Source organism: Platalea leucorodia, assembly GCF_965183815.1.
Source record: "Platalea leucorodia genome assembly, chromosome: Z".
Classification (NCBI taxonomy): Eukaryota; Metazoa; Chordata; class Aves; order Pelecaniformes; family Threskiornithidae; genus Platalea; species Platalea leucorodia.
The window spans coordinates 33,750,805-33,778,502 of NC_138858.1; positions in this window are offsets into that span (position 1 = coordinate 33,750,805).

Genomic DNA, 27,698 nt, shown 5'->3' on the forward strand with positions numbered 1-27,698 from the left:
AACTTCAGTCCACAGCCTTCAACATCTCCTACTTTTCTGCTCCTACTGAAAACAAACCAGATGTGATTTTGAGTTCCAACAGAAGAAACAGAGAATTGGGACAGCTTTGTCATATCTTGAGTGAATATTCTCTACCCAGCTGCAGCTGTAGTGTGAGGGAGGTATGATTGTCATTGTTATGTGTTGGTATAAAGGAATGACCTTAACTAGGAGAAAGATCTCAGAAATTTTTGGAAGAGAGCTCAGAGCAAAGAAATGAAAAAGATACTAATCTACATCAGTTGGAAAGATATTGAAACACTGGAGAAAATCTGGTGTGAAATATATATTTGTCCTTATCATTACATATAGTCCAGCTCCAGGTACTTTCTCCATGGGGTGTTTGTGAATTTCACCGCTTAGCTCTCCACACAAGTGTATGGGTGACCTAAAGGAAGCATTCAGAGATTCAAGAGTTAGATTTCATCATTCAAGATTCAAATTCAATTACTGACGATGGATACAACACAGGCATATTAAAGGCCATGTGGTAAAAGACTGAAATAGTCCCCAGTCCGTGCTGGGACCCAGCATCCAAACTATATGTTAATCAATGCTTTTAACTGAGATTAACTCCTGTCTGTTGCTCAACAATGCATGCCCACTAACAGTTGGGTCATATTTTGTGCACACCTGAAGCAGATTTTCCACTTCAGTTTCATCTGGAAGGTATTCAGTTTGCAGATCCAGGACACAAAGTGAACCAAAGGCTGGTCAGTGGAGACAGTCAGAAGATTCCCTTCAAGATCCTGGTCCAGACTCTAATGCTAATGTTAACACTGTGTTTGTAAAATGTTATTATAACCCAGTTTACCTGTAAATCTTAAGGTAAAAAAAGCCAACTTTGTATTTGTAGATCATGTAAAGAAAAATGAAAGACAAATGGACAAGATATACATTCCAAGATCTCATTGCCTGGACAGCTCTGGAAAGAATATTTCTAGAATGCTGCTGTTTCTCAAATGCTCAGTTGTATACACTCTAAAAACATCTGCCAATGAAACAAGCCATAACAGTAACTGTGAGTTATTTATGATATCAACAGATGACATGATGTAGCAAATGCTTATAATACAGCAAAACCTCAAGAACAGATGGATTTTTAGAGACACCTACGTGAACTCTGTAGCAAGATAAGGAAAGAATAGATGTGATTTTTCTTAAAACTGAATTACGCTAAAAGAAGCATTGCTATCTATATTCAAACCTCTTCTTACTTTTAATCAGCTACATACCAATATTATTCTCCAGTTTGGTTGATTCTTTTCCCTTTTTTACTTTTTAGCTCTAGATAAAGGAATTGTGGTATACTAATGATAGAAATTATGTAAACATGTCAACATACAGACAGACATTTCTTGGAGCAGTTTGAGATATATATAATTTCTGAGTTTATCCATTTATCTGGCCAGGTCTACCTTGGATCTTCATAATCAGCATGTAATAAAATCAGAAAATATTTACTTGTCGTACAGCACCAGCCGCTATTGCTGATTTAAATTTTCTCTAGCAAGGAATTAAATGTTTTGTTGTTTTTTTCCTTCTCAGACCAAGAAATAGACAAGATTGTATGTGATAAAGCAAAATACATATCAGAAGAATAGTCTTTCCTGTATTCCTATGTGATACAAGTACTCTTGCATATCAAATTTATTTCATAATATGTTCCATAAGGTTGAAATCTTCGTTCTTTTTATTAATCACTTCACCTTTCAACAGGCTTTGTTAGATCACTGAATCATGACGAATGATTCTTTACATATTAGGATGTTCAGTTCACACTGATGAACTAACAAATTAAAATATAATATGAAATGATGACACTGAGAATATTAGGGACAGTGCTTTTGATGTGGGGAAAGAATTTATAATTAGACCAAGATATGCCCTTGAATTAAAACATTATCACACTGATAATGCTGAACGAAATGCAGTTTTTAGGAATTCAGTGAAATAACATTAAAATGACAAGAAGCTATCACACAATTTTTGTCCTGAAGCAGCTATATTTCATTACACAGTACTGAAGGTTAGAAAGCAATCAATCAAGTGTGTTTTGCCATCACTGTCTCAGGCTAAGGTAATTATTAGTCTGAGAGTTTCTCTCTCTCTCTCTTCCCCACCCTCCCTTATTTTTTTAACTGTGCTTACCCAAGAGGAAAATGAACCACAGTACTTATCAGCACAATGCATACATCAATGATACTGAAGGCAACTGACCATGGCTGGAGCCATAGGTTAGCTGCAAATCCATTAGTGATTTTAAAAAAAAATAAATAAATCTGTGAATCTAGGCTATAGCTGACTGATAAGTGTAGAAAAGTCACAAAACATGACAATGTAATTTACATTAATATTGGATCAGAAAGGCTCTTAAAAGGCCAAGTAACAGAGGTGAAAAGTTATCCATAAGGGGACTGAAAACAAGCTTTCTAAAATAATAATAATGTCAAAAATGTTTCAGTCGTAGTTATTTGCACTCAGTCTGAAAAAAAATATTAATTTTGACAAAAAGCACTTTTTTTTTTTTTTCCCACAACAGGGTGATAAGTACCAGAAGATGATAGAAAGAATAAAATAATTAAAAGACCTTTAGGATTTTAAGTGAGACAATGACCTTAGACTAAAGAGACACATTTCAGATTAAAAGTTGAAGATGACACATTAATTTTAAAATAATTCGTATTATATTTTTGGATTTGTTTTAGTTTTGTTGATTTTGTTTTAAGTTCAAGTTGTGCAAATTGGGTTTCAGTAATTCTCATTTTAATTTCATATCTTCCACAAAAATCTCTATATGTTAAAGGTTATTTATTTTTATTTGTTTTATTTTTTGCCATTACCTATTGATAATTTGCAACCTCTTTTAAAGTTTTATGAAATTTCATGAATGGTCTATTTCTACACTTACCACAAAATATTTCTTTTATGTATTAAATAAAAAATTTCCATCACAAATTTGACTAACTCCTTCTTTTGGTTAAAAGAAACTTTAAGAAGGAAGAGGCATTATTTTATATGCAGTTGAAAAAGGAAACCATTCATTTACCTATCAATCATGTTTCCAGATGGTCTTTATATTATCCAATACTTTGATTTAAATAAGTGTATCTTTGTGACCTGTATCTTTTATCGAGTCTTCTTTTTATCAAAAAAAAAAAAAAAAAAAAAAAAAAAAATCTTAAATCATCGTATCCAAGGATTAATATGACAGGTATAACTGAGACTGACACATTCAACATTTTATTGACTTCATTGAAAGATCAACTATAAATTCCTGCAAGATGGAAAACCCTTGTTTATATAAAAGCAACCTGGATAAAAGCTGGATTTCACAAAATAATTTTGTTTCTGTTAACTTACACATACTCACTATTTAATCTACTCACTATGAACTACAGTCAAATAGAGGTTGAATGCACTTGTTCTTATAAATATCATCATTTATAAAGTATATAAAATATGTCACCTAAAATCCAGCTGTCCAAACTACAGAATGATGTTTGTAAATGCTGGTTGAAAAGCTTTAAAAACCGAATTAACAAATTCACCAGTTGATATAATAAAAGGAAGTTATTAAATCTCCTCTTAAAAAGAATTATAAAAATAGAGAAACCACAGAGTTCAGTAATAGTAACTGTTGTCTCTATCAAAGGAAAACCAAATATTTTTGAACAGAATAAAGATTTGAGAAACTCATATGTTTCTATTGCATGGTATCAACTTCTTTTTGCCTGAAGGAATGAGAGAATTTGGTTTCTACGGCTGTTTAGAAAAATAAGTGTCAGGAACATCAACATTTGGATGTCAAAGTGTTGCATGTGCACAATTTCAATCTGAATATTAGCTTAGTTGTTTTATGGTTCTCTTCTTTGTGTGGAAATGTCTTTACCGCTCTCACACATTTCCAAAGATGTATTTTAAAGTTTAGGTGGATTTTGTTTTACCTTTTTTATGAAACTTACTGCTGCTGTGTAATTGTATTCTTGTCTGGTTAAAACATGTAAAAAATGTAACTCCAAAGACTGATCTTCTGCACCAGCTTGCCTTTTTGTAAGAAAACTGCTTCTCATGTGAATCTTTCCAGCTCTCTGCCATTGTAGTGATCTTTGCACAGAGGGCTATTTCAGGACAGATTACACACAGAAAGGAATACTCCCTTTTAGATGCACTCATTTTTGAGCACAAACCCACAACTTCTGTCCAATCCTGTGTGTGCCTGTGCTTGTGTGCCCATGTGTATGTCTTGTGTGCCTGTACGGCACATTTTTTGCCCAGCATTCAGCACGTGGTTACAGCCTGCTCCTGGGCTTGCTGCAAAAGATGGCTTAATGACTTTTGCACAAGTAACCTGGTCACTCACTTCCACTGACTTATAATGCCTGACTATAATCTCGATACCTAAAATAACATTAAAATAGATAGATTTATGGCTAAGCACAGGTGACAGTCTGACTAGATACAAAGGCACTGCATACTTAAGGATGGGTGTAGGAATGACATCTGCCTGTTTCTGCTATAGTTATAAAACCATTGACTAATTTAGGGTGGAAAGCATCTCTGGAGGTCACTTAGGACAATAATCTCTATGCATGGTCCACTAATAGCAGCCAGTACTGCTGGCTCAGTAAAGCAGAGGCTGAGGGTATACGAAGAGTACAGGCCCAGCAGAACTTTGAGATTGGTACTTTAGGTTAAATACTTGTTTTGTTTTGTTTTTTTTCTTAAAGGATGTAACTAACTGTTCTTGTACTTTTAATATGCAAAAGTTCATCTCTTTTGGAAACGTGCTTCAGAGGGTGTTAATCTGAATCTTACTGAACCACTTCAAAACAATCTTTAAGAATCGGAAAGACAGAACAAGTCCTGCCTGTAGTCTTCACATATGCCAACAGGATTCAAGTTCCACTTAAAACTTGCAACACTTCAGAGCCTGATTTTAATGTGAAACAGAGACCTGGAATTGCTTGAACAGTTTACAAATTACTCATTGCAAGTACAGATCTGGTAAATCACAGCACATTACGCACTAGTAGCAATTGACCCTCGAGACAGCAGAACTCATGCTTGCTGTGGTGTCACAGGGTAATGAACTTGGTGCAGGAGCACACACGTCATGTGTCTGGTTCTGCCAGTGCTTCCAAAGTTGCTAGATCAGACTGTTGTCTGTCCTCTGACCATAAGCCTTACTATGTCCCTCTGTTGATTTTCTTGTTCATTTTCAATATGTCTTATTCTATGGAGATACATTCTCATTCTGTGATACTGTTTGAGCAGTATAGAAGCACCACTGAGCAGAAGCTACAACATCCTGCCTGCCAGAAGAACTGCCCAGAAGATCCACTTCCAGCTAGTTTCTCACGTGCCTTATCCTTGAAGAGCTTTGCAGAGATTCTGCAGCAAGGGAACAGCTGCTGAACCTTGAGGGAGAAAAAGAGGACAGTGGAGAAACAACATCAGTAGGAAAAGAGAAACGTAGAACTGAAAAGCAAAAAAGAGGTTCTTTGGAAGTCAGAAAGTACAAACACCAGTGTCAAGGCTGGGCTTCTAAGGGTGGAAAGAATGTCAGTGTTTTGGGGGGCAGGAGGTGTCAGCTGCTGTATTTCTGGTATGTCTGCATTTGTAAGGGAACAACTGTTTTAGTACTCTCATGAACACATGATCCTACAGACTCCTGTGTTCCCTTGAAAGAGGTGGTCCTGCAAATGAGGACATCCACTTAAAAATGGAGGAGAAATGACAGTTCTGCTCTTGTTAGTAAAGGCAGATGAGATTACTTCATTGGGGAGAGCAGGTTTTCTAGAAATGTAGTTCCTGAGCCTGGACATTTTTCAGAGTCCTTCCTTTCTGTGTTGGGAAAAAAATTTACCCATGACGCCTACATTTCTCAAGTGTTCTGCAGAGAAACCAAGCAAAGTAGCTAGTGTTGTGTTGTCTCTTTGTTTGATATTCTCTCAGTGCTGGCTAATGCTGGCTTTTTTAACCTTAAAGATGATGGTTATGGGTTTCTTTGTCTAGCCTTTAACATTATTTGTTCTCTCTGGAAGAGTAATGATCTTTCTGTCTCTTTCTTTTGTAGAACATGACTTCAGCAGCTAAGGAGTTTTCAGTGGATAGCAACATTTTACTCTAAGCCACCACAAATAAGCTGCACCAGATAGCAACAGATTGGAGAAGGGCCTCCCAGAGGAGGACCAAGAAGATTCTCAGGGGGCTGGAGCACCTTCCCTATGATGACAGGCTGAAAGAGTTGGGGTTGTTTAGCCTAGAGAAGAGAAGGCTTCAGGAAGACCATATAGCAGCCTTCCAGTACTTAAAGGGAGCCTAAAGGAAAGATGAGGAGGGACTCTTTATCAGGGAGTGTAGTGACAGGATGAGGGCTAATGGTTGTAAACTGAAATGAGATAGATTTAGATTAGATATTAGGAAGAAACTCTTTACTGTGAGGGTGGTGAGGCACTGGAACAGGTTGTCCAGAGAAGCTGTGGAAGTGTTCAAAGCCAGGCTGGATGAGGCTTTGAGCAACCTGATCTAGTGGAAGGTATCCTTGCCCATGGCAGGGGGGTTAGAACTAGATGATCTTTAAGGTCCCTTCCAACCCAAATTATTCCATGATTCTGCAATTCTATGATTCTATTATACTATGATTTTTGTGGTTTAACCCTAGCTGGTGACTAAGCACCATACTGCTGCTTGCTTACTCCCCACAGTGGGATGGCAGAGAGAATTGGAAGGATAAGAGTGAGAAAACTTGTGCGTTGAGATAAAGGCAGTTTAATAGGTAAAGCAAAAGCTGCATGTGCAAGCAAAACAAGATAAGGAATTCATTCACTACTTCCCATCAACCGTCAAGTGTTTAGCCATCTCCAGGAAAGCAGGGCTCCATCATGTGCAACCGTTACTTGGGAATACAAATGCCATAACTCCAAACTTCCCCCACTTCCTTCTTTCCCCGGTTTTATACACTGAGTGTGATGTCATATGGTATGGGATATCCCTTTGGTCAGTTGGGGTCAGCTGTCCCAGCTGTGTCAGCTCCCAACTTCTTGTGCACCTGCAGCTTACTCTCTGGCAGGGCAGTCTAAGATGCAGAAAAGGCCCTGAGGCTGTGTAAGCATTGTTCAGCAATAACTAAAATATCCCAGTGTTATTAACACTGTTTTTGTCACAAACCCAAAATGTAGCATCATGCAAGCTACTATGAAGAAATTTAACTCTATCCCAGCCAAAACCAGTCCCTCTGGTGACTCTAAATGAGCATCTCCTGATTCTAAAGCCCCATCTGCTTGGGCAGATTTGACAATGTTGGCTATCTAGATCACTGCTTCCACAGGTTCTGTTTCTGTTTTGTCAGGAGTGGTCAAAAACCAAAGCAGAATGCCTGCTCTGCAAGCAGTCTTTCTATTCTATTTTCCACAGAATTCATGATGAATATGACCTTAAGGAGCACATACTCAGACCTTCAGAAAACGTCTCTTTTGCCAGCCCTGATGGCTGGAGATTTCATTCCCATAACACCCTAATATGGGAACACTGTACTTCAGCTGAATTAATCAGTCTTGCCCTATCTCTTTTTAACTTAGAAGCATACGATCAGCATGCCAAATATGACTCTCCTGCTCCATTGTTTTATGAAGAGAGCTGTTCAGAGTCAACAATTATTATAATATATCCATATGAGGTATATTCTCAAGAAGTAGATCACAGTTCATCTGTGACTAGTATGGACCAGTGCCCCTTGGGTGATGAAACTCCAGGGCTATCATGTTCCATTTCGGGAGAGAGAAGTTCATCAACAGTAAATTCTCCTCTAGAGGTTTCAGAAAGTTCTGGTGAGGACTTTGCTGTGAAGAGAACTGAACAGTAAACTCAGTTACAGGTTAATGCTGACTTAAATGACAGTGACTGTGCTTTGGATAATTGTGTTATTGTTGGGTATGTTAAGCCACTAGATGAGAGGACACCAGAACAGGTTGGGCTATCTTTGGTCACTGAGGAGTCAGTCAGGGAAGAGAAAAAGGAAGACGTGAAGAAACAGAAGCCAATGCAGTTTCATAGTTATACTGACAGTGAACCAAACAGAAGTTCTTTGCCTTACTCCTTTATACATTCAGAGAATGTAGGTAGATGTAAAAGCTGCTCATCCCCTGCAGTCAAGAAGAAAGATGATAAGAACAAATGTAAAGTAAAAGATCTGTCTCCACAGGACTTGATCTGGAACTCCTCTTCAGGAAGAGGCACAATGTTCTCTCCTTATAATTACAGACTGTGAGGAAAAATCCATGACTTCACAATGCTATTCACAGCACATTCGAGGCAGTCATGGCTGGAGGACTAGGAAGGAGCATTGCAGCAAAGGTCAGCTTAAAAGGAGATGATCAAGAAACAGAGATAGTAGCATACACAGGAGCAAAAGAAACAAGATGATGTCAAGAACTCATGACACCAGCAGCTCTCAAGAACAACAGAGAGGCTCTATAAGTCGTGAAACCACTACATGCAGAGAAGTAGACCACACGCATGTAGCAAAGGCCCTGGCAAAAGATCAAGAAGCACAGACAGTCATCATTGTTATATGAGAGGCAATTGCCAAAGCAGATACCAGGACGGTTTTGCTTTCTATAGTCAAAAAATGATTGAAGACGTTTATGAATCCTCATGCAGGAGAAGGACTTAGTCTAATGCTCACTATTCATGGTAAACTACTAATCCAGAATATAGTATACAGTCTTTTACTGAAATGATAGGTCTGCATAGCTGCAGGGGACTCTATGAGAGATACTATTGTTTTTATGAAAGCTGCAGGTCAAGGAGTCATTCAAGCAATAAGTCAAGGACACCCTCTGGAAGTACTGATGGAATTAAAAGTGAAAAGCCTTTGGAAAAAGGAAGTACAAAACTCACCACTTGGACAATGCAGTCAAGGTCAGCACAATTCCAGAGAAAGGAAACGACCACAAGAAAACTTTATCAAAATTCTGTGACTGTTACAAGAATGAAGATAGCTTTTCAGACAATCAAGCAAGTAGTGAGACAAAGGGTAAGAAAATGAAAAAAAGAGATTAGGAGTCCAGGTGTGGAAACAATCTATGAAGGAAAAATGATACAAGGAGGCATCGTAAAAAGAAAAAGGAAAAGCATAAGAATAAACACTAGAAAGATCACACAAGTAACTCGGCACATTCTCTTCCAGTTGTGATTACAATTGATAGTGACAGTGACAAGGAGCTAGAAAGTATTGGATTTGACAGCAGTATTGGACAGGCACAACTCAGACAAATGAGAAGGAAAATGAGTCTCCAACTTCTTTTCTGAGAATGACTGAATGTGAAGATACTTACAGAGTCAGCAAGGAAACTGCAGTAGCCACAAAAAATTATAGTTTTCCTACTACAAGAAGGGTCTTAGATGGTGACATTCAAAATGCTGAAGTTGAGCTTTGAGAAAGAGCAACTGATCAGAGTCTTGTCATAATGAATATCAGTACTAACACTCCTAACACAGAAAATGTAGTTAGCCATCTTCAAGGCACACAAACAACATCCTCCAGTCAAATGTCTTCTCCCAGGATTTCCTTTCTAGAGCATCCAGAGGAACCACCATTCATACTAAGAATGCCAAAGAGATATGTCAACAGATCCTGTTGGTTTGATTCCCTGGGCGGGGGGGGGGGGGGGGGGGGGGGGGGGGGGCGGCGGGGGGGGGGGGGGGAGAAAAAACGAAAAAAACAAGTATGTTTTATACTGAACAATTCTTAAAAGTGAAGAAGACTATTGCTAGCACATAACTTCTAGTTTCTCAGAAGAGGGTTTGAAAGCTGTAATTTCATAAAACATTCCTATATTCTCACAGTTTGTAAAATATATCCACAGAGTATTTCAAAGTTGTGTTTAAAAAAGAAAAACCCAAACAAAACCACAGAAACGGGTCACTTGTTTTCTTTGAGACATAGTTTTCTTCTCCCTTCACTTGTACTTGGGACAACCTTACTCAGAGAGCCAAAACTGACTCTTCTCCTATCTAAATGTACAGAACAGGGTGGGCTGTTGAATGGACGCTCATTCTTGAGCCTGCTTGCAGCTACACAAGGGTGATCCCCATCAGCACTTCCCTTTTGGTTTGATTTGAATGTTAATTTGTCGTTGGTTTTAATAAGGCACTCACCACGGCAATGATTTGGAGATCTCATCCCATTAGCACATTTTGCATCCCATTACTATTTAGGGTGAGAGCACACACACTTGAGCACAAGAAGGAGGGATCACACACAGTCAAGGTCCAGAGAGGAGGGGAGTACAAATAGGGAACAGCAAACTGGTCATCTTCCTGCAGTTGTCACCCAGGGAGATAATTAGTCTGAAAAAAACCACTTTCACTTTAGTTCGTCTAAGAGTTTTAGTTCTGATTGAAGCAGAGGAGTAAAATTTGCAGAATGCAAGGTAAAATTCTTAAGACACCCACACTCACACACACTTGGATACAATCACACCTACAACCAGCCTGGTGTGCCAGTCCCCAGGTGGCCAGGACAGAGGCCCTGGATGGTTGGGGTTCCTGAAGCAGGCAGTGTCAGCATGAGAGATGCTGCCAGCCGTGCCAGGCCTCTACCCTTGGAGAGCTCTTGAGCCACCAGACTGAGTTCCTACTGGAAGCTCCTGGGCTGCCTGGCCAGTTCTCCCCTCTGCTGCAGAAAGGCTGTAGTCGTGTGCCTGACTCTCTCAGGCTGGGTCTGTGCTTCCTCCCTGGGATGTGTAAATCCCTCTTCTGGGGCTGGGGAAGTTGGAGTGGTGGCAGGTCTTTGGCCAGGTCTCACGCATCTCTCCTCCACCACTCTGAGGATTTACAAAGATACCTCAGTCCATGCAGCAGCACAGACAGCAGTGGTCTAGGAGGCCAGTACCTTCCTGACAATACTGTCTAGGTATCCACTGGGGAAGTTTGAACCTAGGTACCAGAACAGTGTTACTCCCCTCTGGTGCTTCCAATTTTCTGAACAGTCGTTGATAACCCTGGAGATTCAGCTGCTGAAAGAGGAAAGAAGGTGGCCACTGCTGAGATATTTGGACAGTGCCACCTTCAGGAATCCTTTGGTGGACACCCAAATCAGTCATGGGCATGGAAAGTATATGCTTTATGCAATAGGAGAAACCCTGATGTTCTCATTGCTCTCAAGACATCCAGGTTCTGGAGCGTGTCCAGAGGAGGGCAACGAAGTTGGTGAAGGGTCTAGAGCACAAGTCTTATGAGGAGCAGCTGAGGGAACTGGAGTTGTTTAGCCTGGAGAACAGGAGGCTGACGGGAGACCTTATTGCTCTCTACAACTACCTGAAAGGAGGTTGTACTGAGGTGGAGGTCGGTCTCTTCTCCCTAGTAACGAGTGATAGGATGAGAGGAAATGGCCTCAAGCTGCGCCAGGGGAGGTTTAGGTTAGATATTAGGAAAAACTTCTTCACCGAGAGGGTGGTCAAGCATTGGAACAGGCTGCCCAGGGAAGTGGTTGAGTCACCATCCCTGGAGGTATTTAAAGAATGGATAGATGTGGTGCTTGAGGACATGGTATAGATGGACTTGGCAGTGATAGGTTAATGGTTGGACTCGATGATCTTAAGGGTCTTTTCCACCCTTGACGATTCTATGATTCTATGATTCTATGAATAGTTCAAAACTCACGAAATGACTCCTGGATTGCAGTATTATATATCACAGGAAGGTTATGAAAGTATGCCCCAGGGAAAATTATTTCAATGGAAGCATTTCATTCCATTAGCAGTGCTAAAGTATACCCAGTTGTGGTGGTGCATCCCCCTGCCCTTCCTCTGGACCACCTTACGACCACAGGGATCCCTGCCAAGGCTTGGCCTCTGAGCAATGAGTCTGGCAATCAGGCGTCCCTTGGTCGTACCAGGCACTCTTGCATAGCTGAGCTGGGGAACAAGAATGCCTTGATCCCACCTGGCATCATCAGGCACTCCTTGACAGCTTGGGAACACCTCATTGTGGATCATAACTTCGGCGGATTGGTACGGGAGGATCATACCTGCCTTGCTGAGATTAATGAGAACTCAGCAATAACTGACTGCAGCTGTGGCCAGAATGGAAACTGACTTATGCCTAAAGTCAATCATCTCACAATCCTATAAACAGCAGTACCATGGGAGACACTTTGAGCTCTCCTGCACCACAGCAGTCTGCACCAGTATCTCCCTCCGAGTGGGATGCCTCTCAGAGCTGCGAACTCTTAAGTTTGCATACAGAGGCCTGGCAACAGGACCTGGGCTGATCTCCAGTGCCCTTCACTCCTTGAGGTTCAACCCTTCACCCGTTGAGACAAAAGTTTGAAGTGAGCGTTTCACTGAACTCAAGGAGAATTTTTGATGGATACCTTTATCTGCGCATATCAAACTTGTGAGGGATTTTAAGAGGTATCTTTTATTAGGCCTATTGTGTCATTGTGTGTGTGTATATTATACAAATATTGTAGTAAGCTTTATTTAATCACTTTGTAGATGATAGAGTAACCAATGATTAGTTACTACTAAATTCCTGTGATTCTCTCCTTACTGTGAATAAACCTAAGTTGCTGCTAAATACATATAATGTTAGACACAAACTGTTGACCAAGTCTGAGACTAGGATTGGATCCAGCCACACCTAGGCTCCTCTCTGAGAAGGAGTTTAGAAAGCAAGGGGGTCCATTCCGAACCTCGTGACTCAACAGGAGGGATTCCTTTACTCCCTCCCCAACCTGGTATTCAATGCTCTCTCTCTGTCGTGTCCGTTCCCCCCCGCCCCGAGATCACAATCCAGGATGTTAGAAAAGCAGATTTTGGCCTGTTTAGGAGTCTGGTTAACCGAGTCCTGTGGGAGGCACTCCTTTAGGGCAAAGGAGTCCAGGAAGGCTGGATGTTATTCAAGAAGGAAGTCTTAAAGGTGCAGGAGCAGGCCGTCCCCATGCGCCAAAAGATGAGCAGGCAGGGAAGAAGACCGGCCTGGCTGAACAGAGAGCTTTGGCTGGAACTCAGGAAAAAAAGGAGAGCTTACCGCCATTGGAAGAAGGGGCAGGCAACTCGGGAGGACTAGAAGGATGTTGTGAGGTTATGCAGGGAGAAAATTAGAAAGGCAAAGGCCCAGCTAGAACTTAAACTGGCCACTGCCGTTAAAGATAACAAAAAATGTTTTTATAAATATATCAGCAACAAAAGGAGGGCCAGGGAGAATCCCCATCCTTTGTTGGATGCGGAAGGTAACTTAGCCACGAAGGATGAGGAGAAGGCTGAGGTGCTTAATGCCTTCTTTGCCATAGTCTTTCATAGTCAGACTGGTCATCCTTGGGGTTTTCAGGCCCCTGAGCTGGGAGATGGAGATAGGATGCAGAATGAGGCCCCGGTTGCTGAAGAGGTGGCAGTCACCGACCTGCTCCTCCACCTGGATGCTCACAAGTCCATGGGGCCAGACAGGATCCACCCGCGGATACTGAGGGAGCTGGCAAAGGAGCTTGCCAAGCCACTCTCCATCATTTATCAGCAGTCCTTGTCAACCGGGGAGGTCCCAGATGACTGGAAGTTAGCAAATGTGACGCCCCTCTACAAGCAGGGTCGGAAGGAGGATCTGGGGAACTACAGGCCTGTCAGCCTGACCTCGGTGCCGGGGAAGGTCACGGAGCAGATCATCTTCAGTGCCATTACGCGGCACGTGCGGAGCAACCAGGGGATCAGCTCAGCCAGCATGGGTTTATGAAAGGGAGGTCCTGCTTCAGTAACATGGTCTCCTTCTATGACAAGGTGACCCGCTTAGTGCATGAGGGGAAGGCTGTGGTTGTAGTCTACTTGGGCTTTAGTAAGGCCTTGGACACTGTCTCCCACAGCGTTCTCCTGGAGAAGCTGGCTGCTCACGGCTTGGATAAGTGCACTCTGCGCTGGGTTAAAAACTGGCTGGAAGGCCGAGCCCAGAGTGTGGTGGTGAATGGAGTCAAATCCAGTTGGCGGCCAGTCACGAGTGGTGTTCCCCAGGGCTCAGACAAGAGGAAACGGCCTCAAGCTGCACCAGGGGAAGTTTAGGATATTAGGAAAAACTTCTTCACTGAAAGGGTAGTCAGGCACTGGAAGAGGCTGCCCAGGGAAGTGGTAGGGTCTCCGTCCCTGGAGGTATTTAAAAGGTGGGTAGATGTGGTGCTTGAGGACATGGTTTAGTGGTGGACTTGGCAGTGCTAGGTTAACAGTTGGACTCGATGATCTTAAGGGTCTTTTCCAACCTGAACGATTCTATGATTCTATATTCCATTCATTTAATAACAGAGTGAACCTTGCCATCAAACTCTGTTATATCACCCTTTTTATAAATTTCTATTAAAATCGCTATTTAGAAATATCTATGGCCGTGATTATTTAAGCGACTTCACCACTCATTTGCCACACCAGTGTACAAATCTAATCTATAGGACCAGGAAGTGATTCCCAGTTCCTGGATCTAGAGGCACATCTTGCTCTACTGAATACTATGAAGGGCCACAAATACTTGTTTCCTCTCCTTTCCCATAGCCCTCTTTACTTTGATTGGAAAGATGCAGACATGTAAAAAAGGAGCATACAATATATGCCAACAGGTCCTGCTCTGTTAACAATAATATAGGCACTCCTCCTCCAGAGAAATTGCTTTTTTCTTAATGTAATGGGGATGAGGTTGGCCCAATATTAACAAATGACTGCATATTTTTGAAAATCTAGTATGTGGATTAAACAGATTCATAGATAATTGCACAGCTTTCTCTGAACATTTAAAGGAATGTCCCTAAGAGATAAAAATATGCAGACAGATGTTGTAAAGAGTTAATTCCAGGAAGTCCACATATAGCTTATAGATTATGAAACCACTGACCTTTGGTTTTTGATTCTGAGATCATTTCAGTTGTGATAGTAACAGACTACATTTCCACTAATTTACCTTGAAAATCATTGCACATTTGTCTGTTTTCAGATAAGATTTTACTGTTTGTTTTTGAGGATATGTTCACTCTGAATGGATGATGAATGCTGAAAATGCCTAAATAGCATTTGAACACTGTCCTGGTTTTAGCTGGTGTAGAGTTAATTTTCTTCCTAGCAGCTAGTATAGCGCTGTGTTTTGGATTTAGGATGAGAATAATGTTGATAACACACTGATGTTTTAGTTGTTGTTAAGTAGTGCTTACACTAGTCATGGACTTTCCAGCTTCTCACGCTCTGCCAGTGAGAATCTGGGAGGGGGCACAGCCAGGAGAGCTGACCCAAACTGGCCAAAGGGCTATGCCATACCACATGACATCATGCTCAGTATATAGACTGGGGGGAGTTGGCCAGGGGGCGGTAACTGCTGCTCAGGAACTGGCTGGGCATTGGTTGGCAGGTGGTGAGCAATTGCATTGTACGTCACTTATTTTGTATATACTAATTATTATTATTACTATTAATTACTATTACTATTACTATTATTCCTTCCTTTTCTGTCCTATTAAACTTTCTTTATCTCAACCCATGGATTTGAACTTTTTTTTCTGATCCTCTCCCACATCCCGCTGTTAGGCGAGAGTGAGCGAACAGCAGTGTGGTGTTTAGCTGAATTCCAGGTTAAACCACAACAAACAGGTACACATGTGAGCATAGTTCTTGGTCATCAATATTTGGGAGCTGAGCTTTAAAATTCACTGGCTTCAATAGTAGATGCTAACTTCTCTTTTTGTAAACTGAAATTGTGGTGTAAAAAATTATTCCTGTAAGCAAGACCTCTTTACTTCCCTCCTGGGGTGGTCATGGACTTCCAGGGCAGTAGATGATCATACACTTATGAATTCAGAGAGCTAAATAAGGAAGTTCATTTAATCTTGATCCCCAAGAGATCTTTCTCCAGAGTCTAAACAAGGTGATTTTTTTTCACTAACCTTCTCTCAATGTAGAAAAACAATGGTATCACAAATGTACAAACCTGGGCAGTGCTAGGAAAGTGTTTATTACTGTACTACCTACTGGAATTGTAGTGCAGTGGAAACAGGAAATAAAAACAAATACTTTTTTTATATATGTTCTATTATTCCAAATGACTGTGTACTTCTTAGCATCTAGCTTCTATTAGAGAAGCTCTATCATGTCAGACCAAAAGCACATCTAGTGAAATACTCTGATTTCAAGAGTGGGCAACAGCAGAGACAATGGTTAGAATATAAAAGCTAAGCATGGAGTATTTCCCTAGTATACTTTCTTAGCTTCCAGTCTGCAATATTTAAATATGTGTCAAAGCTCTATGTCCAGTAGTGCAGTACACATGACAGAAGATGTTCCATACATGCACAAATATTTTAGTGCTCTTTCTGAAGTTGCACTGTAGAACACTAACAGATTAAATATTACTGTAAGTACTTGGTATTCCCTCTTATTCCTCCTGGATTGCAGAAATACATATAAAAAATAAAATAAAATAAAACTTTGAGTTGTATGTCAAACATGAGCTCACAGCCAAATATGTAAACTGTTCAAATTACAAATATGGTCTGACCTTTGAATTAAAACATTTATTATTACTGTTTCATTGTTAAACTGGAAAATATTTCCACCATCCAATTATCTGTCCACCAAGCTGTTGAACAGGTTGTTTTTCTTTCTGTTTACAATAAAGTACAACATAGCCAGGCTTGCTTACCTATTTGTCTGCATATTAATAATAGTTTTCATTCCAACAGAGAGTTTGAAAAATTATAGAGCTAAAACAAAAACTAACATTAGACAGAAGGATAGACAAATGTAGAGATTGTAAGTAGTCAATCATAGAATCGTTCAGGTTGGAAAAGACCTTTAAGATCATTGAGTCCGACTGTTAACCTAGCACTGTCAAGTCCACCACTAAACCATGTCCTCAAGCACCACATCTACCCACCTTTTAAATACCTCCAGGGACGGAGACCCTACCACTTCCCTGGGCAGCCTCTTCCAGTGCCTGACTACCCTTTCAGTGAAGAAGTTTTTCCTAATATCCAACCTAAACTTCCCCTGGTGCAGCTTGAGGCCGTTTCCTCTTGTCCTATAACTTGTTACTTGGGAGAAGAGACCGAACTCCACCTCAGTACAACCTCCTTTCAGGTAGTTGTAGAGAGCAATAAGGTCTCCCGTCAGCCTCCTCTTCTCCAAATTAAACAAACCCAGCTCCCTCAGATGCTCCTCATAATACTTGTGCTCTAGACCCTTCACCAACTTCATTGCCCTTCTTTGGACACGCTCCAGCACCTCGATGTCCTTCTTGTAGTGAGGGGCACTAAACTGAACACAGTACTCCAGGTGCGGCCTCACCAGTGCCGAGTACAGGGGCACTATCACCTCCCTGGTCCTGCTGGCCACACTATTCCTGATACAAGCCAGGATGCCATTGGCCCTCTTGGTCACCTGAGCACACTGCTGGCTCATGTTCACGTGGCTGTCAACCAACACCCCTAGGTCCCTTTCTGCTGGGCAGCTCTCCAGACACTCCTCCCCAAGCCTGTAGCATTGCATGGGGTTGTTGTGACCGAAGTGCAGGACCTGGCACTTAGCCTTGTTGAATCTCATACAGTTTGCCCCGGCCCAACAATCCAGCCAGTCCAGGTCCCTCTGCAGGGCCTTCCTACCCTCCAGCAGATTGACGCTTCCACCCAACTTGGTGTCATCTGCAAACTTACTGAGGGTGCACTCAATCCCCTCATCCAGATCATCAATGAAGATATTGAACAGGACTGACCCCAACACTGAGCCCTGGGAAACACCACTCGTGTCTGGCCACCAACTGGATTTGACTCCATTCACCACCACACTCTGGGCTCGGCCTTCCAGCTAGTTTTTAACCCAGCGCAGAGTGCACTTATCCAAGCTGTGAGCAGCCAGCTTCTCCAGGAGAACGCTGTGGGAGACAGTGTCCAAGGCCTTACTAAAGCCCAAGTAGACTACAACCACAGCCTTCCCCTCATGCACTAAGCGGGTCACCTTGTCATAGAAGGAGACCATGTTACTGAAGCAGGACCTCCCTTTCATAAACCCATGCTGGCTGAGCTGATCCCCTGGTTGCTCCGCACGTGCCGCGTAATGGCACTGAAGATGATCTGCTCCGTGACCTTCCCCGGCACCGAGGTCAGGCTGACAGGCCTGTAGTTCCCCAGATCCTCCTTCCGACCCTGCTTGTAGAGGGGCGTCACATTTGCTAACTTCCAGTCATCTGGGACCTCCCCGGTTGACAAGGACTGCTGATAAATGATGGAGAGTGGCTTGGCAAGCTCCTTTGCCAGCTCCCTCAGTATCCGCGGGTGGATCCTGTCTGGCCCCATGGACTTGTGAGCATCCAGGTGGAGGAGCAGGTCGGTGACTGCCACCTCTTCAGCAACCGGGGCCTCATTCTGCATCCTATCTCCATCTCCCAGCTCAGGGGCCTGAAAACCCCAAGGATGACCAGTCTGACTATGAAAGACTATGGCAAAGAAGGCATTAAGCACCTCAGCCTTCTCCTCATCCTTCGTGGCTAAGTTACCTTCCGCATCCAACAAAGGATGGGGATTCTCCCTGGCCCTCCTTTTGTTGCTGATATATTTATAAAAACATTTTTTGTTATCTTTAACGGCAGTGGCCAGTTTAAGTTCTAGCTGGGCCTTTGCCTTTCTAATTTTCTCCCTGCATAACCTCACAACATCCTTCTAGTCCTCCCGAGTTGCCTGCCCCTTCTTCCAAAGGTGGTAGGCTCTCCTTTTTATCTTGAGTTCCAGCCAAAGCTCTCTGTTCAGCCAGGCTGGTCCCTTCCCCGCCTGCTCGACTTTCCGCACATGGAGATGGCCTGCTCCTGTGCCTTTGAGAGTTTGGTGTTAAAGAACATAGCTTAGTTTGCACTAGAGAACCAGAAATAAATTCATAATTGGTTCTTGGCTCACGCTCCTTCTAGGAGCAGAACATGGAGAATATGCATAATTCGTATCATCACAACCCACAACTTCAATAAATGGCAATTACTTGTAACTTACTGAACGTTTTGTGTATTTGATACTTACAGTTTTGTCATGTTAGCAGTTTATCAAATAATTGTACTAAACTTAGGCCCAGAAAGAAACAGCTAGTTTGTGTTGTAAAGGTTCTATGAAAAACCACCACTGTTTTTTCCTTCCTCCCTGCTTTCCCCAATCACTCCCCCCAGTAACTCAGTGGTGGATTTAGGAATTAGCGAGCAGCCTATTCACATTTTCCATTAAACTACAGCTATTTTTAACAAATCACATTTTGACACTATTTTTTTTCCCCACTGTCCCCTTTTTAAAATATTGTGAAAGCTATCCATACTGCAAAATGAGTTTAATACATCCAGTGCAAAAGATTCAGAAGTGCGTTTTGGAGTATTGTGACATTACAATACCAAGACTGCCACAAGAACAAAGAGTTTTGTTTTGTGATATTTCTGTTCTCGTTGTTCTGAGATTGTCATGAAGATGGATTCTATACAGTTTCCTGCTTTCTTTTTGTAGCCTTTGTTATGAATATGGTCTGATTTTGTGCCAACCTTTGTCACTAGAATGAGAATCAGAATACATTATGAAAACGAAAATGTACTGAGCATTAAAATTCCGTGATAGCTCATTCCTGTGACAAAGAGATCACTGGGAAAGAATGGCACAAAATTAATCAATTATAGTGACAGTCTCACGATTATAATAAGAATAGAAAGTGGCACTACATTTTGTGCATTTACATAACTGAGGAATGGTTTAAAATTAACTCATTCATATCTGGACGTTCACCTCTTTTCCTGGAAAACAGAATTGTCGTGCTTTGACTAATGACCATAGATAGTTAATATACTCTGATATAAAAAAAATTACAAATTCTGCTTATTTTTAAGTCATTCCCCAACATCTTCATAATCTCTTTCAAATATACATATTTTCTTTTTTTCTCCCAGAAAGAGAAAAGTCTTACCATCAGCTCCTAGTATACAGCTACACACTCTGGAAGTGCAGTGAGATGGAAGGCAAAAATACTTCTTTGGAAATTAAAGAAAAGAGAAGGAAAGCCCCCAAAATGCTTCTCTTCAGATTCTTTTATATAACACTTTTTTTTTCCCCCCGATTCTTTTGTCGCTTGGTATTCTGATTAAAAAGAGTACATCAGAAAGCAATTATTTTCAGGAATATCAGAAAACCACAGAGATAATGATATTTAGAAAACTTCTCTGTCCAGTTATTGGGTCTTTCTTCTTTTCCTGGTTATGAGGTAGAATTATCAGACTGCAGCAAGAACCCAGGCATATAGATCAAGGGCCGAGACCTCACTGTAGATTACCTTAGTTAGATACCCCATATAGGCAGATTTTCATTGACAAAAAGCAAATGTAACATCCTTCACAAGTCAATGGGAGCTCTAGAAAGCCTGCTTCATTGAGGAGATAGTGAAGGGCAGCACTCAGAGAGGTTCTTGCTGTGACTGGCTCCTGGCAAACCCAAGGCAACTCAGACCATGGCAAATTTAAAAAAATTCTCAGAAGCATACAAACCCACTCAACAGTGGGTGGAAGCAAGCTCCAGCTAAGAAGAAACTATCCTATTTGCAGACTGAAAGACTGTTTGTGTGGAGGTTTGAAGTTTGGGCGGGATCTTTTTGGTACTTTTCTCAATATCTTGCATTTAGTGCTTCCCAAAGACAAAATATACCAGATGGACCAGCTGACATGCTTCAAGTCAGCATGCTTTTGACATCATTGTAAACACTATCTTTACTCAGATATCTTTGCTCAGCTTCATTTACAGATGATTTTGGACTGGTGATTAAAATGATACACTGTTCTTCTTGGCCCTGCCTACATGTTTATACAAATCAAAGAAAAGAAAATGTTCCTTGGTTCCAGTGATCCTGCTGTTTCATTAGATTTGTGACTATGCGACTGGAAAATGATACAGAGCTTTGCTTGTTAGCTGGATATCTAACAAAAAAAAAAAAAAAAAAAAAAAAAAGAGTTCTGGAGATTTCTCTCCTACTGTTTGAATTCTTTCCATCGCAATACAGTTTCATAGAGCTGAAGGTGGGATCTGATACAAAACTAACCCTTTTTATGGATAAATGTGGTTGTCAGGTTATTACACTGCTCCATTTTCTCTTCATTAGGGTTGTCTTACAGTGAGCAAATTATATGAACTAGGATTTCTAATACAATAAAGCATACATAACCATTAGGAAATAGATTCCTTTCCTCCTTCCTGCCAAAGTTCACTGCAGAGATGCAGAAGTAAAGATACAGTACTGCTCACAGAAATGCTGTATCTCAAGGAAAAGGGCTTAAGAATATGTTTGGGTCATTTTTTTTTGATAGTTTTGAATAAAGATATAACAAGGAAAAAGGATTAATCCCTAAATTTTTTTTTACTGCTGATAATCTTCCTTTTGCTATGTAGCTTGTTAAAAATATTTTTTTATAAAATCAATTACAGAGTTTACATGGTTGCCATATAATTGTCAAAACTAATCTGTTTTACTTATTTTAAATTAGGTATTTTTTGCCATGCAATTCTCATGTTAGTACTGTTGCTAAATCTATTTTTCATTAAATATCCTACTAATAGTCGTTAAAAAATAATTTTTCTATCAGTGAAAGAGTAGAATGAAACAAAATGGATCAGGCAAGAATAACCTTCCTCAGTTTGGAACCCGAAAATGTTTTGACTGAACAATATCCAGTCAAATTGGTAGAACAGCAGAAAAAAATTATATTTTGAATTACAAATGAAAACAAACACCGTATTTTTTTTTTCTTCTTTTAATATTTTTGATTGCTTTAATATTTGGGAATTAGGAGAGGGAACTTGTTAAAACTTATGCTAAATAAGGTGATGGTTCTTAGACTATATTGTTAAAAACTAATTTCAGACAGTAACAGAAATTCTTTACAATGTAATATACAAGCAATCATTTAAAGGAATAAACATAGAGTATTTCTAAACAATAAATCTATAATGTTGACAGATTTTGATTTTTTACAAATTCATTAATTTATTTTATATGTTGTTGTACTTTCTTGGTGGTTGGTAAGATACGATTTGATTCCTACATCTTTATTTTCTCCTGTATCTTAGGAGGAAAAATAAAGAAGTTGCAGAAAACAACCTTGTCCTTGACAACAAAAGACTAATGAGAGATGGCGGGTGATCAGTGTGTTCATCCCAGTAAGATATTGTCTTGGTAATTCATAGCATTAGAAATCAGTCTTGGAAAAGCTTCTTTCTTGATTTGGTGAGTGAACTTAAATACAAAAGTCACTTACACATTAACAGGTAAAAATTACACGAGGTAAATTATTTTATTGGGTTTTTTAAAATCTTTCAGAAGATCTTCATCTTCATACACACTCCTCATAGCTAATGGCTTCAGGAGGCAATTCCCTTCCTTTGACAAATAAAGTTTCCATAAAATCACAAAATTATATCTTTCATAAACTTGTTTAAAACAGATAATTTTTGCTGAAGCAGATAAAGATAGCATTTTAATTTTTTAAATTACAGTATCAGCTGGTATCTCAAATTACGTTGAATTGTCAGAGGAACAGAGCTAAAGGCTGCACAAATGCCGTTGTATCTCAAAATGAGAGAGAGTGATGTATTCCATTTACTGTCTAATTTAAATTAATGTAGTGCTAAGCCCTGCATACTTGCATAAACACTTAACTGGTTCAGTGTCAAATTTAAAATAAAAAACAAATCTAATAATTTTTCCCTAAAATATCAGAACTTATTTATTTGTTTGAAGAAATGCAAATGTGATTTGCTATGTATCACCGTGTATGCACTGTTGCCTTGTGTGTGATTCCCAGGATAGTTCATTAGATTCTCAAGGATCCACAGAGCTAAACACTTGAACTTAATTTGCCCATGGGAAATAATATGCTAAATAATAGTATCATCTGATTAAGTCTTCTCAGGCAAAACATGTGCTTGGTGGCCATAACATTCCAAATTAACATCCCACAACAAAACTGAAATTCAGTGTGATTACCTCAGATGATGATGAGGTGCTCATGGCATTTAGTCCACTCAAGCATAATACGGTGTCCTGATCATAAAAGTAAACTACTTGTCAAAACTTGTATTAAATTCAGGATAAGATGGTTTTCACTGGTTTTACATTTTACACCCTTTCAACAAACATTAAAGAAAATGTAAAACCACCAAAATAAGAGAAATCTTCTAAACTTTTGAAGCACCTCTTGCAATTCATTTATTGTGGCTGAGAGCTCTCACTCTGACACATTAGCAGTATGCAGAGCTAGATGAATGCCTTGTTAATAAGATTCATAGGATCTTCAAATTTTGGACACTGAGGGATGGTTCACATATTTTGGACTAACATGATTGAGATTCACTAAGGATTTTCTACTGCACAACAGCCTCTGGATCTGCTATTAATTATTCTAAAGCATCTCTCTTTCCATTTTTCTTACAGCTAAGTAATGTTTTCTCCCCATTGAAGCTGCTGGGAGAAATTTGTGCCACTCTTGATCTTTGGATTTCACTCTCTGGAATGCTAACAAAGAACTCATACCTACTCCACCAGAAATCCTGACTAAATTCTTACCTCAGAGGAGAGGTACATTTGTGTGCCTTATCTTGCAACAATGAAACTAGGGCCTGGCAAATACCCGTTACTAATTGGCAACTCAGAAGGCTCCTTAAAGGTTTACTTAAACACAAATGTGCCTGCTGTTAGACTGTTTTCTTGAATCCACCCTGGGATTGAAAGTACAGTAGAAGAGCTTCACTGCAAAAAAACAGCAATAGACCACTGTTACAATACTGGAAATAATAATTCTTGGGAATGTGGAGGTCTCCCTTGAAGACATTTCAAAAATTGTTTCATGACTGGTGGTATGATGAAGAATCTGAGTGGGCAATGACAGTTGTCAATTCCCTCATATATATTTGAAAGTAAAAGATTACTGAGACTTCTTAAAAAATGTATATTGCAGTAACTAGGACTTAGGAGCAGAGGGGAGAGAGAAAGAATGCAGAGTAAATTAACTACTGATCACTGAATAGCCTGGAAATGTAACTTTGCCATACTGTGAAGATAAGTGTGAAAACCCAAATGTTTAAACAGTCTTATTGGTGGCTGTCAGGTAGAGTACTCAGGAGTGAAGAACATGTATAATCATAGAATCACAGAATCATTTAGGTTGGAAAAGACCTTTAAGATCAAGTCCAACCTTGCACTGTCAAGTCCACCACTAAACCATGTCCTCAAGCACCACATCTACCCACCTTTTAAATACCTTATCCACTTCCCTGGGAAGCCTCTTCCAGTGCCTGACTACCCTTTCAGTGAAGAAGTTTTTCCTAATATCCAACCTAAACCTCCCCTGGTGCAGCTTGAGGCCGTTTCCTCTTGTCCTATCGCTTGTTACTTGGGAGAACAGACCGACCCCCACCTCAGTACAACCTCCTTTCAGGTAGTTGTAGAGAGCAATAAGGTCTCCCATCAGCCTCCTCTTCTCCAAATTAAACAAACCCAGCTCCCTCAGACACTCCTCATGAGATTTGTGCTCTAGACACTTCACTTAGTTTAATTGCCCTTCTTTGGACATGCTCCAGCATCTCAATGACTTTCTCGTAGTGAGGGGCCCAGAACTGAACACAGTATTTGAGGTGCGGCCTCACCAGTGCCAAGTACAGGGGGACAATCACTTCCCTACTCCTGCTGGCCACACTATTTCTGATGCAAGCCAGGATGCTATTGGCCTTCTTGGCCACCTGGGTACACTGCCGGCTCATATTCAGCCAGCTGTCAAACAACAACCCCAGGTCCTTTTCCTCCAGATAGCTTTCCATTCACTCTTCCTTAAGACTGTAGTGTTGTGTAGGGTTGTTGTGACCCAAGTGCAGGACCCGGCACTTAGCCTTGTTGAACTTCATACTATTAGCCCCAGCCCTTTGATGCAGCCTGTCCAGGTCCCTCTGCAGGGCCTTCCTACCCTCCAGCAGATTGACGCTTCCACCCAACTTGGTGTCATCTGCAAACTTACTGAGGGTGCACTCAATCCCCTCATCAAGATCATTGATGAAGATATTAAACAGGACCGGCCCCAATACTGAGCCCTGGGGAACACCACTTGTGACCGGCTGCCAACTGGATTTAACTCCACTCACCACAACTCTTTGGGCCCAGCCATCCAGCCAGTTTTTTACCTAGCAAACAGTATTCCCATCCAAGCCATGAGCAGCCAGCTTCTCCAGGAGAATGCTGTGGGAAATGGTGTCCAAGGCTGTACTAAAGTCCACATAGACAATATCCACAGATTTTCCCTCATCCACTAAGCAGGTCATCTTGTCATAGAAGGAGATCAAGTTAGTCAAGCAGGACCTCCCTTTCATAAACCCATGCTGACTTGGCCTGATCACCCGTTTATCCTGTACATGCTGTGTGATGGCACTCAGAATGATATGTTCCATAGCATTTCCCAGCACCGAGGTCAGACTGACAGGCCTGTAGTTCCCCAGATCCTCCTTCCAGTCCTTATTCTACATGGGTATCACATTTGCTAACCTCCAGTCAACTGGGACCTCCCCGGTTAGCCAGGACTGCTGATAAATGATGGAAAGCGGCTTGCTGAGCACTTCTACCATCTCCGTCAGTACCCTTGGGTGGATCCCATCCAGTCCCACAGACTTGTATGTGTCTTCATGGTGTAGCAGGTTGCTAACCATTTCCCCTTGGATTATGGGGGCTTCATTCTGCTCCCCATCCTTGTTTTCCAGCTCAGGGTGCTGGGTAACCCTGAGAACAACTGATCTGACTATTAAAGACTACTACTTTTCCCCCTGCATCCATTTAAAAGTGTAGATTCTCCTTAGCCCTCCCTTTGTTGTGAATGTATTTATAGAAACACTTCTTTGCTGTTTTTTTATGGCAGTAGCCAGATTAAGTTCTAGTTGGGCTTTGGCCCTTCTAATCTTCTTCCTGCATAATGGAAGAAGGTTATTGGACTTGCACAGGGCTAGTTCTCTACATGTTGCAATACTGTATTTTGGTAGATGAACACAGATTAACTTAGTTAACAGATTACTAAATTTTTCAGTGTGAGTTTGTTTCTTTCTTCTTAATTGTGGAAGAATGAAGAAGGATGGCAAAGAGCCTGAAAGTAAGTATCCCTTTCCTGAAAAGAACAGAAATAGTCCGAGATCAATAATCAAATGAACTCACACTTTTTCTTACCCCTGTACCTCTCTTTACCATACTGAGATTGTGTTTTGTTTTGTTTTGAAACAGTACTCTTTGACATTGTGGTAACAAGAAGAGATGTGGTCCCGTTCATGATCCTGTGCTTTACCAATTTCTTATACAGTCTGAGGACAACCAATGGCATGAAATCAAGGCTGGAAAGGCTAGAGAGGCTCCCCATATCAGAATTCTGCTTGTCCAAGTGACATTACCTGAGAAAAGAGATTTCTTTCATCACCAATATGCTGAGCAGAGAAAAGAGAAGAAAGTGAAAGATCACATCCTGGCAACGTTTCTGCTATATTACTTTTGTCATGGCACACCTGCCACATATTATCATTCCTGTTTTCCCAGATACGGCTACTCCCAAAACACGTGGTGCTAGAAAAGTCTTGGGCAGTCTCCTGATATGCTTGTGTGTAAGAATGGGGAAGGGAAGAATACAATTCCAAACACTGGTTTCTTTTAGATTTTGCTGACTTTGGAGAAGAGAACATCAACAGGGTGCCTAGGAGTGCACAGAGAGAGAAGTGAGCTTTTAAAGTTGAATTTCCAAGAGACTAAGCCCAAAAGATCCCCAAAGCCCCGCAAAAGAAAACAGCATCGTTCACTGCAGTTCAATTCTTTTCTGAACCCTCTCAAGAAAACTCATTTTCTTTTTCTTTCTTTTTTTCCATGTATTTCTTTTTCATAAGGACACTTGTCTCATCCTTTCTTTCTTCTAGAGGTAGTATAGTTTCTCAGTGGGAAAAGTGAGCTTCTATATAAGGTGTTATAAAAGCTCAGATAGAAAAAAGAAGTCACAAAAGAAACTAAGGGGAGAAATGAGGAAAGATATAACATGATGTAAAGAATATAGGAGAAGGTAGCAAGACATATGGATAAAATGAGAAGAAAAATCTGAAGAAACTTGAAACAAAAAATAATTGAGACATATCTATGTTCCTATATAAATCTAGAGGGTGACACATTGCTGTTTAAATAGGTGCAGTTGCACAAGGATCTGGGACACTCCCCTTTACCCCTAACAGCGTAGAAAGAGGGACAAAGGAGAGGATATAACTCATGAATAACTGTGAAAGCAAACGGACCTGTAGCAGTAAGAGTGACAGTTTTAGGCTTTAAACAGGGAAACCTGTTGTGGTGTTAAGCCTTGGCAAACAGCCAAAGGTCCATCCAGCTGCTCACTTACTCCCCCTCCTCTGCAGAACAGGAGAAGAAAATAATATGGAAAAAGCTCATGAGTCAAGGTAAAGGCAGGGAGATCACTTACCAATTACTGTTCCAGACAAACCAGACTTGATTTGGGGAAAATTAATTTAATTTATTGCCCATTAAAATAGATCTGGGTAGCGAGAAACAAAGACAAACATTAAAATAACCCCTTTCTTCCCCCTCTCTCAGGCTCAACTTCCCTATTCACTCCTGACT